A 14,674-nucleotide genomic window follows, 5' to 3' on the forward strand; every position below is an offset into this window, starting at 1 on the left:
ACAGATGTACAAGTCACAGTCACACACATATGTGGAAGCAGGTCACACTTTATGACCCGCAAATATGTGGGGTCTGCAAATAGCAGGACCTTGAATGATGGAGTCTGACAGTATTCTGTATGCTGGTCTCCACTGACGCAGTCACTGTTTCTCCAGTGTTATCCCACTACTGACACCAAAAATATAAGCCGATAGGAAAGGGTATCAAATGACACAGAACCCATCAAGTAAGTAAACGGGTTTGGATTTATTTAATATGGAATGAAGAAAAGGTGACTGCCTAGTATGGTGCACTGCAAAGTACACACAAAAAAAAATTCACATTTAGAAATGGCTGTTACAATCTAATCTTATATAATCTGCGGCAGTCTGTCTGTCCATCAGTTTGGGGAGGGGCTTCTACATTCAGGGAGGGGCTTCAAAATCAAATCCTTGTCATTTTGTTTGCTCTGAAGAGCTTCGTAAGGCTTGCACTTTCTTACACCGTCATGGCTTTATCTTAATTCTAATTCGATATCTGATTTAAAAAAATTTTCTAGTCGCGAAGATGGTGTAAGTTTTGAATGCAAAAAATGGGAAGAAAATTAGCGTTTTTAGACAAAAATACATTTTAAGTTAACAGAAGAAGAAGAAGAAGAAGAAGACATTTTAAGTTAAATCAAGGCCTGTAATACAAAGTCCATTCAGACTCCCTCACAGTTTTATCTTCACTCTAATTTACCATCTGATTTCATTTTTTTGTAGCCATTAAGACGGTTCAAGTTTCAGTTTCAGCAAAAGATGAGAAAATTGGACAAATATTGGTGTTTACACAAAAACATGCATTCTTACAGCCGTTTTGAATGTATCTGGTCAGACATGATGTGGGGAGGGGAGGGAGAGGGGGGAAAGGGGAAAAGGGGGGGTGGAGCAAGGAGGGAGGGGTTAGTAGCAGAGCAAGGGTAGGGGGAGTAGTGAGAGGGAGAAAAGGAAGGGGGATTTTGAGGAGTGAGGGTATGGGAAGTAGAGGAGTGAGGGGAAAGGAAGTAAAAGAGTGAGAGTAGGTGGAGTAGTGAGAGGGGGAAAGGGAAGTAGACCTGTAAGACCCTTAATTATCTTGAACACCCTTAAGACCCTTGAAGACCCCTAAGAACCAGAAGACCCTTTAGACCCCAAAGCCCTGAAGACCCCAAAGACCATTAAGTCTCTTAATACCATTTAAGACCTTTGAGACCCCGAAGACCTTTAAGACTCTATGGATGCAAATTTCTTTAAAATTAACATAATGGGTTTAAGGGTGATAAAAACATATAAAATGTTGCCAATTAAACTTGATAATTAACTTTATAAAAAAGTAAATATTTTTTAGCATAGAGCACAATGTATTGCAATAATCCTTTAACGGGAAATGTACTCAAATGCGACATGATTATTACATCTATGTGCTTGAACATGTATCTAATTTTAATAATATATTTGCATTTTAAATGACCTTATATCTTTTGACTGTTATGGAAGGTTACCAGTCTGATAAGTAAAATACCCTTGTTTCCCAAAACAGATTGGACTTCCCACTAATCTTTACTCTACATTCAATAGAATAGAATCAACTATTTAGCTTATAAAGGGATTCATATATATATATATATATATATACATATACATATATCTTAGCCTGGTGTTGGCGTAGTGGTTATGGTAGCGGCTTGGGATCCAAAAGGTCCTGAGTTCAAGCCCCGTTGGCCACTTGAATAAATACACACCAGGAGGTTGACTCAGCCTGTCATCCTTTCGAGGTCGGCGAAGTGAGTACCAGTGTACTGGCCTCGATGTATGCCCCGGTTAGAATAGGTGTACCATATCCCTGTGTAGTAAAAGGCGACCAGGGTTGCGTCAGGAAGGGCATCCGGCGTAAAACCTATGCCGAATCATTATGCGGATCATAAGGGATGATCCGCTGTGGCGACCCCCTAATGGGAGCAGCCGAAAGAAGAAGATATATATATATATATATATATATATATATATATATATATATATATATATATATATATATATATATATATATATATATATATATATATATATATATATATATATATATATATATATATATATATATATATATATATATATATATATACTGGTGCTGAAAGACTGGCTGGAATCAGGTCTCGCTTCAATGGAATGTGTGTGAAGGTAATGTCCAGAACTCTTATCAACCTTCAGGTCATAAATATTCTCCAGCCCTTTGAATTTAAGCTGACCTCTGAATGGCTGCTGTGATAAGGCTATGAGTAATCTTTCCCCTGAACCCCCAAAATGTCAGCCTTGGTGTCATCATGTCTCGAGGATGACCAGACATCGTCTTACTGAATATTATATCAGAATTCAAAGTCTTCATGTACCGCAGAGTCAGAGGAAGAGCGTGTTGCTTGTTTGTGTCACCTCTGGTTCTCCATATGCGCATATGTTTTAGTTTTAAAAATGACTCAAATGTACAGGAGGAATTGAGAATGATTTGACAACTCCAAGGACCCATAAACCCCTTAATACCCTGAGGACTCGTTAGGACCCTTTAATACCCTTAAGACCCTCAAGACCCTTAAGACATTGAAGACCCTTTAAACCCCTTTAAGACCCTTTTGACTCATAAGACCTCAAAGATCCTTAAGACCCCTTACACCCTTCAGACAGATAAGACAGCTTGGACCCTTGACCATTTAGAGCAGTGTTAGGGTGGCGGCTTGGGATCCTTGGGTCCTGAGTTCAAGCCCCATCAGCTGCTGAATTCATACACCAGGGGGTTGACTCAGCCTGTCATCCTTCTGAGGTTGGCGAAATGGGTACCAGTTCCAGTGTGTGTACTGATAGAGGGGCACTGCATCAGTGACACAGTCACACTTCTAGAAATGATAGCTACCCCGGCAGCTTTGCTGCCATACGACTATCAGAGCAGTGTTTCTCAACCTTTTTTGTCCCACGCCCCACTTTGATTTTCAAAAAAATCGTACGCCCCACCATGATTAGAGACACTACAGTATATACTACATAAGGAATTCCCCTTGACGAAAAGCGAGACATAGTGACGTAACAGCGTTGAATTGATCAAGGGCACGCCTTACCGGCGGATTGGCTAACAAGGGAGCGGTGAAGCAGTTTTTATTTATGACGCTATGAGGCATCAGTCACAGCTTCAAACTTTTGAAAATTTAAAAGTGCAAAGCGATGAAAGCGATCATATATTGATTCATTAATTCTGAATCCTCATGCCCCGCCAAAATATTGCCACACCCCACCTTGAGATCACACTGATTTAGAGCTTTATACCACTTGGACCTTTTTAGACCCTTTTACATATTTGAGAATTTGACCCTTTCGACCCCTTTGGCACTAACTACAATTGGAATGTACCCTTTGGAGGTAGACCATCTTGAACCTTTTAAGCGCACACCACACAAACATCTATCGTCTTCTTACAAAACACAGACTATCCATTTTTCGGTAAGTACAGTAGTGCGCAAACTCGACCCACTCGGAGGTGGGTGGGTCGAGTGTTTTTTTATGTATTACTAGCATGGATCAGCTCGCAGAAAGCCTCTCCACATGTCATTACAGAGATTTTTGTCATAAATTTGCTGAGTTGTCATAATTTACACCAATCATAACACAAACATTTATTTTGTACAAATTGTTTTGTAACATTGATTTTTTTTTTTTGTAATTAAAAAAAGGTCCAAGTGGTCTAAAACTCTTTAACATTAAAAAAAATGCCAGGAAATTGCTTTAATTGCCATTGCTTTTGGAATTGCATACTACTACGTCAATGACAGAAAATATTGTATTCTTTGCTGTTAAGTTAAAACATCGATAAATAAAGATTGCATTGTGATGTTTCTTATTGTTGTTTTGTTTATCACCCAATTTTATGGTTTATGTTGCATCGTGCTAGGATGGATGTGGTTGCCACACCCTTGTCAACACAGGGCCACCTGCAGAATGATTTGGATCACCTGAACTGCACAGACAAGACCTCCTTGGCTTATTTTGTGAACAATTGTCTTGCACAAGAGGAATTCGCGATTTCAAAATAGAAAGTTTCTGCAGCCACAAGGAGCTCCAGGTACTTCCACCACCTTTCTTGAGAATGTTGATGCACACCCTCTATAGTTTGGAAGAGAGTAAATAAATGCCTGCACAAAGTTTTCTGGAACCCAACGTAGGTATTTGGAGCAGAATTGAAATTGCTTTCATCTCAGGTCAGATTGAATCAGAATGGTGATGAATGAGGTGCAACCACAGTTATATCGATCAGTGAGTGAAGAATGGTTGTTTTTCAATTCTTCTGGAGGTCGGTGGGATGTATTATGTCTTCGCTGTGCTAAGACGTAAATGTGTGCAGAAATGCCGTGTAGAGATGTCTTTGCAGAGATAGAAAGGAACTTTTTGTGCACTTTACAGTGCAATCTCGCACCAATGTGCCTCTGGTTGGCAAACAGGTTCTGCACCGAGACTCACTGGAGCTCTCTATGCGCACGCGTTAGTGGTGGCCATGTGCCAGCCTCAAGTTTGCTGTGACATTTCACACTTCGTGGAAAATTCACGTGAACCTGACTTGTATAATGAGTTGTGCCTGGAAAGGTTTCTCTTCGACTTGACTCCACGACTTCCCTACCAACCTGCACCCACATTTGCAACCCCGCACTCACCCCCCTCCCCTTCCAACTCCAATCACCCCCCATTTTTTGCTGGATCAGAAACTCATGAACTGGCAAATTCTGTGATTGTATTCATTCGCTGAAGTCACAATCTTTTATTATTGCCTTCTGTCTTCATCTCTACTCCACCGATTCACCTTCATTAGTGGGCAGGTGACGAGCTCAGAGGAGATCACGTGCCTCCCTTTTGATCTGTCCAGTCTGCGTTTGATTCCCAAGCCGACTGCAAAATGTCGCCCTGGTGTGCCACAGGCAGGGTATTTCATCAGGTTTTCTTTTTCCCATAGTGAGCGTGAAGTCGGCTGTCCCTTCTGCCAGCATTTGCTTGTGAAGCCTGCCATAGTATGCTTTTGGAAGAGTAGACCATTATGTGCTAGTACCAATTGGCCAAATTCCAAATTTCTCAGTTGATCTCCGGTAGCACCTACCAACCAGCAGAAGCAATTAGCAATAATTATTGGAATGTACGATTTCAGCCATTGTCAGTCACCTGAACTGACCAACATTCACAATCCTTTAATTACTGAGGATCGAGACAATGTAAATGTTTATACCTCAAATACAATGTTTGTAAACAAAGGGACCAACTGAAGTTACTTGGTTGTGATTACTGTTGTCCCATGCTTTTTAACACGCTTTGGTATTCCCAACAAATGGGTGCAGTGCGATCAAGGAGGGGAAGAGAAAGGACCACAGAGCGGTTGCAACTTGTGCTTGACAAAGTGTTTGGGTGAACAAGAGAAATAGATTTGTCTCTTCACTCTCTTGGTCCTTAACTTCGTTTCAATCTCCACCTCTACCATTATCTTACCTTCACCTACAATCTGTCCTCTTTTGCTCTTCATCCTTTGGCTTGATATTTTTTCTTTTCCCCCCTTTAAACCCCCTCCCCCCCTTACTGTCCCAAACAAGACGCACCCTCCCAGCTTTTCCTCCCACCATCACTTTTCCACCATCGTTGGCTGGACCGCCTGAGTACCTGTGAGTACGTCTTCCACCTCATTTGACCAAATTAGGAGGTTAAACTGGAACTGTAGTTCGCTTGTGTTTAACTCATTTCGATGTTAATATATTAACGTGTTTGTGTTGTTTTGTTGAGAAAATGTGGTGTCTCCATGAAATGTGAGGATTTAACAAGCCTTTTGATTTTACAAAAGCTTCCCTGAATGTGTGAGGATAGAGTACGAGCATTTATTAATTTGCTTATTTATTTATTTATGTATTTATTTATTTATTTTTAAGCAACAAAAAAATGTCTATTATTTCTCCCTGAATTGGTCGAAAGCTTGTTGTGCAATGCTTGACATGAAAGTGTCAATAAGAGCGACTTGCACATTGGACACAGCTCAGATAAGGGACACCTCTATCTCAGGGATTTGCATTTTTCTTTTTATAATTTTATTTCTCTTTTAATTTCAGAAGCAATATGTTATTTCCATCCTTGTCATTTCATTGTCATCAATTTTAATACTGACATTTTAAGCTGACAATATGTTGGTACTAAACAGTTGCATGTAGAATGCAGATTAATGGAATATGTTGGTTGAAGAGGGTAAAGATTGGGGGTTTAAATTTTGTCGGGGTGATTTATCGGGTGAGTTTCTCGAGTTGTATTGTGTTGCCATGTAGGGTGGTGAGTTTAACGGGTTTAGTTACGGTTTAATTTTACGATCGAAGATTAGCGCAAATGTCCCCTATTTGTTGATATGTGAAGCACGTATCAGAATGGTGGTGGTGGTGGATGTTATGTTTTCACCCCTGTCTGTCTGTGAACAGGATATCTCAAAAAGTTGTGCACTGATTCGGATGAAATTTGTTGGAGAGCTTGGATATGTGACCCAAAGGAAATTATTAGATTTTGGTGAATATCCGGGTTCGAGAAGTTTTATTTTATTTTATGATTCTTCACCATTGAGAGATGGGGCCAAAAACGATATATAGCATGACATCTCAAATGGTTGTGGATGAATTTAGACAAAACTTTGTGGCCATGTTGGATGTGTGGCAAGGAAGAATTGATTCAATTTTGGTGAAGATCCGGATCTGGATACTCGAATTTTTAAAGTGATTCTTCACCATTGACGAAGAAAAAGAGACACGTATCATGGTGGAGAAGGAAAACACGTGTATCATTTGTGAAGTCAATACAAAAGGTTGAAATGCATTTTATGCTTTTAAAGGTGGAAGAAGTGTTTATATTTAATGTAGATTCAGTTTGGAGATATTGAGAGAAGAGGAGGGTTGGTGAAAAATGTAAAACCAGAAGTTGAATGAAATTCAAGTCGAAATGAGAATCGTTATGGATTGAAAAAATAGAATAAAATAAAAATTGGCTGCATTTATTTAAGCAAGGAGAGGAAATAGTATAGGATCCTGTTGAGGAGATAGAAGCAAGATTCCAAGCGAAGAGAGATAGAAAACGAGGAACACGGAGCCAAATAATTTTCACACTTTCTATCAGAGGATCTAGAGCATCGACGATGTCAGGCCTTGAAGAATATGAAATGAACAAAATGAACATCACAAACGAAGAACGAATTTACGTGAAATATTGCTCTTCATACAACAGCAACACCTGGACAACACGTACCAACATTAAAAACAAGCAGTCATAGACTGGTACTTGCGAAATCGTCAACTTGACCTCTGACCTTGTCTAATAAAAGCTGTCTCTTGAGAAGGTAGCGACGCAAACCAAAAGTTTCTACGATGATTCTGTACCAAACCATCAAAAATCGAATGTTTTGGATGTTTGACCTCACTGTGACCTTGATCTTTGACCGATTTGGACCAAAATCTAATCAGCACTAGCCATCACCCTCCTGAATCACGTGGTGTAATTTGACATTGGTAGCTCCTTCTGTTCTCGAGTTAGCGTGCCTACAAACAAACAAACAAACAGAAACGGAAGTCATCAATATACTTACGAAATCTTTAGATTTATACTTACGATTTATACTTTAGAATATACTTACGAAATCTTTAGATTTCGTAAGTAAAAAAACACGACGTAGTGAGACCTTTGGTGAAGTGGAAATGGAGAGCTCAGATTTTCATCACCACGTGCAGAAAACCCCGAACTGGAAGCGTTTCTCAATTACAGATGTTTCGCTCGACTTGCTGATTGTGCTTCAGATACCACACCTTGAAAATCACGTGTTGCGAGCTACTTCACTCAATGTTTTCCTTCTTTTTAAAGAAACACAATTATATGGTGATCTTCCACTGAAATTTTGTCCATTTTGTGTAAAGCTAACAGTTAATCCTGATATATCTGCATTCTGCAGGACGAAAAGTGGGCTCTTATCTTTATGGATGTGTAGTGACGAACACCTGATGTTAATAATGAGGAATACCTGTCAATGAGTTATCAACTAGATTTGATTGGTAAATGTGATGGATTTTATCGATTACAACACTTCTATTAGCTACTCGTGTATCGTTTACTTTGAGTTGTGATCACAAGTTTTTGAAGATTCTGATCAATGTGAATTAAATATTACTACATGACGAGCTTGGTTTCTTCTCACCCCAAAATAAGCTTTATTAATAACCGTCAGAGTTATAATCGTAGAAAACACAAGTGGAGGCTTTGACGAAATTGTTGATGCTCTTAACATCCACATACAGGGAGTCTCAGAAGTCTGGACCCAAAAGAAAAATTAAGATTGCACTTTTAAAGTTCAACATGTTGGTTTTTTTATATTGCAGGTCAATAAAATACCCTCATGGCTCATTATATCAAGAAAGAGAAGGTGGAACTTGTGTTGCTACATGTTTCCGAAAAAATCCAAAGGGAGGCATGTGAGTTATTCCATGAAAAACACCCTGAGAAGCCAAAGCCAAGTTATCAATTTGTCATAAATTGTTACAACGATTGAAAGTGACTGGACGCATTGCTGATAAACCTCGTACTGGTCACCCTCGCACCTCTACAGCTTGAACTAATTCTGAAAATGTTCTTGCAGTGGTTGTAAGAAGGCCAAAAAATCGTTGAGAAACATTATTCAAGAAGTGGGAGTTGGCCGTTCTTCTTTTGCAAGATTTATAAAATTAAACAAATACCACCCATGTAAGGTTACCTTGATTCAAACTCTTCATGGAGATGATGCCTACTGATGTATGGGATTTTATGGGTTGGTAATTCAGAGACTTGATGTGGAACCAACGCTATCTAATATCATCTTCAGTGATGAAGCCTCGTTCTATTTGACTGGGAGAGTCAACATCGTAATTGCCCATGTTGGAGTGATGAGAATCCTAATTAGACTGATGAAGCTCGTGTTCGATGTGATCTGAGAACCATGGTGTCGTGTGCTATTCAAGGTGACGTTCTGTTAGGCCCTCAAATTTATGAAGATAATGTTTCCTGGCAACCTTCCAATGTTACAAGAAGTTTCGGTTCTTTATTTGGATGGTATGCCTTTGATGTGATTGAGAAAAGTGTGGTTTCAACAGGACGGGGCACCGCCACATCATGCCACTACAGTCCGAAATGGGACTCCTGCCACGAGACTTTTTCTTATGGGGACACCTGAAATCCGTGGTTTAGAGCAGTGGTTCTCAACCTTTTGGAGCCGCGACCCTGCCAAAATTTTAAGTTGGGTTTCGCGACCCCCCCCTCCCCCCTCCCGACTCACACTTGAATCACACTGCAGTGATGTCACAGAGAGGAAAATCTGAGAGGAAAATGCGAACCTCCTCACGCAGTTCAAACAGTCTGGCTAAAACTTTCCCCCGTGATAGCCATCTGACCTCTGTGTGAATTAGTAGAGATTCGTGTTCCGATCCCATTTCCTGGCAGAGTGTGGCAAACAGCCTGGTATTCACCGGATGGGATTTGATGAAGTTCACCACTTTATTTGCTGTTTGGAGAACATTGTGGAGTTGTGGCTCGAGGTTCTTGCTGGCGAGGGCCTCTCTGTGAATAATGCAATGAGTGAATTTGACATGCGGCGCCACTTCCAAAACTTTAGCTTTCAGTCCCCTTCTTGTCCCCTGCATGGCGCCAGCTCCATCTGTACACACAGAGATGCAATTTTCCCAAATTAGCCCCTCCTCGCGCATTTTACTGTCCAGTTTGTTAAAAATGTCACGCCCAGTGCAAGTTCGTTCAAGTGTCGAGGAAAACAACATATCCTCGTACATTTTCCCCTCGTAGCTGTATCTTGCAAAAACAAGTAACTGTGCATCACTGGAAACATCCGTTGTTTCGTCAATTTGGAGGGAAAATCTTCCACTTTTCTTCACTCGGTCAATGAGCTGCTCTTTAATGTCGTTGGCCATTTCACCAATTTCCTCGCCATTGTGTCATTAGAGTCATTAGACAGTGGAATAGTCTCAAGTGTGCTCGCTATTTTTTCACCATGCATAGCTATGGTCATTGCAATAGCTGCTGGGTGGATCAGGCTCTCTGCAATAGTATGGGGCTTTTTGGATTGAGCAACCAGGTATGCCACTTCATATGAAGCTAACAGGGCTTTGACAGGGATTGTAGAGTGTTTACGTACAGTCGTCTTTTGGCTCTTATCTGAAGTTCCCCCTCCTTACGGCGAAAAGAATCTAATGGTTTGTCAATGTAGGATGGGTGTTTGGTTTGTAAATGTCTCTTCAATTTCACTGGTTTCAAGCTTTCGTGAGCAAGCACTTCTGAACACAGAACACACTGTGGATATTCCACTTCATTTTTGGCGAGGCATGTGAATCTGTACTGCAGAAAGTCAGTCTGATATTTCCGACGCTCGTTGGAGGCCAAATCTGCCACCGGCGCCTTACGTTTTTCAGTTGAACTTGTAAGAGTTGGCCCACCTTCACATGTGTCGTCTTGGTCCGAATCTTGAGCTGGCAGACGTTTTTTGACAAGCCACCGATCCATATTCAGCCACCTTGCAGTCGTTAGCTAGCGCCAACATTGACTTTCAGTCTCTCTCTCTCTCTCTCTCTCTCTCTCTCTCTCTCTCTCTCTCTCTCTCTCTCTCTCTCTCTCTCTCTCTCTCTCTCCACCTCTCTCTCTCTCTCCGCCTCTCTCTCTCCGCCTCTCTCTCTCCGCCTCTCTCTCTCCGCCTCTCTCTCTCCGCCTCTCTCTCTCTCTTTTTCCCCTCTCTCTCTCGGTCTCTCTCGCTCCGTCTCTCTCTCTCCGTCTCTCTCTCTCCGTCTCTCTCTCCCCGTCTCTCTCTCTCCGTCTCTCTCTCTGCGTCTCTCTCTCTCTCTCTCTCTCTCTCTCTCTCTCTCTCTCTCTCTCTCTCGTTCTCTCTCTCTCTCTCTCTCTCTCTCTATATCTCTCTCTCTCATATTTGTTTGTTTATTTGCTTTGACAACCTTTCCACGTCCCCCGAAAAAAAATCTCGCGACCCCCAGGTTGAGAACCATTGGTTTAGAGCACCAGACCAAGCAGTAGAGCAGAGCTACAGGAAAGCATTCAGTAGGAATGTGCTGACATCATCTGTCCTTAAGAAATGTTCATAGAAACGTACATGCAAGAATTGTTATGTGGATGTAACTTAATGGGAATCAATTTGAACATTTCACAAATTAAAAGTAAAATGTGTACTTTTATGCCTCCTCTGACGAAGTTATCGGAGGCATTGCATTTTCAGGTTGTCCGTCCATCCGTCCATCCATCCGTGTGTCTGATAGATTTTCGTAACCACAATAAGTTAAGAATGGCTGACGGGATCTACAGTAAGCCAAACTTTGTACAAGTATGTATAATAATCTAAAGATGAACCGATTCGATTATGAGGTCAAAGGTCAAATGTCAGAGGTCACATGAGGTAAAAACTCTGCTGTGCTAACCGTACTAACTTGTGAACCAGTGATGGGATTTTGACCAAACTTGGTCTAAGTATATATTACTAGCTGAAGTATCTGGTGTTGCCTGGGGAAATTCAATGAAACATGTATTTTAATATTTCCTCCATGACAAATTGGGGAATTTTGGCCTCATGATTACCTTCGCATTCTGCGAAAGGTTATGTTTTGGTGAGCGTGTATTTATTACCTTCGCATTCTGCGAAAGGTTATGTTTTGGTCGGCGTGTATTTATTTATTTATTTATTTATTTATTTGTAATCTTGTGATTCGTATAACTCAAAAAGTATTAAACCGAATTGCATGAAATTTGGTGGAATGATTGGTTATTAGCCAGGAAGCATTCCATTAGATTTTGGGATCGTTCGGGTCAAAGGTCAAGGTCAAGGTCACGAAAAGGTCAAAATCGTCTTTTTATGATAACACGGTCAATTTTTATTCAATTTGCATGCAACTAACGCCAAAATGTTCAGAATTCAACGCCTCATCTTGTGATATGCAATATGACACAATGACGCCCATACTATTGTTACCGGTTAGGGGTCAAAGGTCAGGGGGGTCACGACCTTGAAAAATATGCGGTTTTTGTCATAACGCGGTCAATTCTTGTCCGCTTTACATGAACCTAGCACCAAAATGTTCAGAATTTAATGCCCAATCTTGTGACACAATGATGTCATAACACATGTCACCGGTTGGGGTAAAATGTCGGGGGGGGGGGGGTCACGCCCTTGAAAAATATGCGGTTTTCAGCATAACTCAGTCAATTCTTCTTCGATTTGCATGAAACCAGCATCAAACGAGATTACCTTCTCTTGTTGAAACGTTGTATTCACCGAGCTTGCGAGTGAAGACTCGCCAAAACAACGTGAGTTGATTGTTGTTTAGTCCGTAGCCCCCGAAAGTCGGGGGGGGTCATGACATTATAGATATGTGGTTTGTGTCATAAGACCATTCACATGAAACATGTTGAAATCAGTTCAGTTCCCCACACTCATACCAAGAACAAAAAAAGTAGTGGCGGCGAAGGTATGCGCTCTGAGTGCCCGTTCTAGTTTTGTATGAATTACCAATCTTGGGTATTGCAAAATGCGCTTGGACTGCCTTCCCTTCTTTTGACTTCTTTTTGTTAATTTTATTTTTAAAATACAACAATTCACTGCAACCTCAACACACGATCTTCACAAAACATATTACTTGATCGCTCCTGGGAAAATCCCAGGCAGTGTAAGGAACATATTCACATGAGGCCTGAACATAGAGGTGTTATACAATAAACCTGGGTAAAGCAATCTTTTTAATAACAGGCACATGTGTCAACACTATAATAATTAAATTTGTGTTGTTGACAACAAATCACTACAACCTCAACATACGATCTTCACAACAAAACACATTACTCGATTTATCCTGGGGAAAAAAAAACGTAGGCAGTGTAAAGTTTTTATATAAGCACAATACCCAATCAAGGCTCAAAGGCCAATTATCTGATTTTAATTTTTTCTTAACTTTTACAATTTTTTTTTATCCATACATAGCCCTCGACCTTCCCCAGGATGGAAGAGGAGACCATGCAAAGTTTGGTTGCAATGATTATTGCAGGGTCCGAATGCATAACGAACAAACAAAACAAACACACAAATAAACTTTCTTCTTTATATATTAGAGGATGCAAAGATGAACTGATTCGATTTTGCCATCAAGTGATCAAACCTCTAACATCAGATGTCATGTCAGGTAAAAATGTGAGACTTGAGAGCAGCTGAAGGGATTTCAATCTAACTTCGTACAAGTATGTATCATGATGTAAAGATGAACTGATTCGATTTTTGCATCAAGAGGTCATAGGTCAGATGTCATGTCTGGTAAAAAACAAATGTTATCGAGGGAGGGATTTTAACTAAATGAAGTACATATACCATGATACATTTGTACAGATTAGGTATTGAGGTCAAATGGTCTTAAGGTTTAGGTCAACATTGGAGGAAGCAAAGACTTAATGTGGGCAGAGACGTATCGGTCGACATTGTGATTTCGAATTATGTCTTTTATTTCTTAGGGGTACAGACTTCTGTGACGCCCTGAATGTGTCAAAAACTTGCATAGCAATGTATATCTTGTTGAACAATTCAAATCCTGTTGTAATGTGTGAATAATGTTCCCTTTTTTTGCATTTCCTCTCCAGTTGTTTTTATCGCACTGATCTTAAAAGACCCCATGTGCCTGGGTATTTTTTTTTAAATATAGTTTATCCAGCCTCGATGATGATATTTTCCTTCCAATACCAACAAATGGTCAGCTAAAAGAGTGAAAACGTTTTTGTACCTGTGGTGCCCATTGAATATGTCTCCTTTGCTTCTGAACCCGTTTGTTAATGATATATTGGAGGAGTGGATGCATAGCATGAGACCGTCTGGTGGACGACATCTCAGCACCACTCCGACACACTCTCCCGCAATCTGACCCAGGGATGTTGCCCCGTGGTTTCCCTCCTATCATCAAAGATTGGGGGTCCCGAAGGCTTTGCCCCAATCCCGTCATCCGGTGAGCTGCCCTGCGAAGGGAAGCTGCACAGGAAGTACTCCCATGGAGTGGGTTTTCAGATTTTTTTGCGTTTTTGTGTTTTGCGGAATGAAGGGTTTTACGGTGGCCGGAGTGCAAATCCTGCCACCAACCTCCTAATAAAAAAGTAACCCAACTGCAGGAGGACGTCCGCAGACACAGTTGGGCACTAGATATGGATGGCCGTTGGCTCACAAGGAGCTCCTCCGCCCTTTGACAGGTTTTGTTTTTAATCCTGCTGGGTGTGCATATCCAAACACCCTCCTCACCAGGAAACCTGGTGGGGGAGACGGTTTCGTCGCCGACAACCCGACCATGGAACAGGTTAGTACAGGTTTACATGGTACCTGTAGCAGGTCACAGATCTAACCTGACCTGACAATAATCTGGACATGTTTCATGACCAGTTTCAGCATTACTTCAAGTTGAACAATGTTTGACTTGATTCATAGTCCTTTTTCTTCATCTGCAGAGGCATCAGTGAAGGAGCTTTCAATGAAGGTGTGTGACGAATTTATAGCCTCAGGAGTGACTGCACTCTCAACCTTAAGTTCAGTAAGATGCCTCTGGACCCATTTTGGCTGCAGTTCAACACTAGATGGTAT

The 14,674-nt window shown here is 40.9% G+C and overlaps 1 protein-coding gene across 1 annotated transcript in view; it reads left to right on the forward strand.

The window, feature by feature from the left end:
* The first annotated feature begins 5,193 nt into the window (after window positions 1-5,193).
* Window positions 5,194-14,674, forward strand: part of LOC147020086 (uncharacterized) — a 102,129-nt gene continuing 92,648 nt past the window's right edge. The window contains exon 1 of the mRNA XM_085893776.1: window positions 5,194-5,678. The gene's annotated coding sequence lies outside the window, so the exon portion shown is untranslated. The remainder of the gene's footprint in view (window positions 5,679-14,674) is intronic.

Source organism: Eptatretus burgeri, chromosome 9 (genome assembly GCF_056783735.1).
Source record: "Eptatretus burgeri isolate ZD-2024b chromosome 9, Ebu_testis_v1, whole genome shotgun sequence".
In the NCBI taxonomy this organism is placed as follows: domain Eukaryota; kingdom Metazoa; phylum Chordata; class Myxini; order Myxiniformes; family Myxinidae; genus Eptatretus; species Eptatretus burgeri.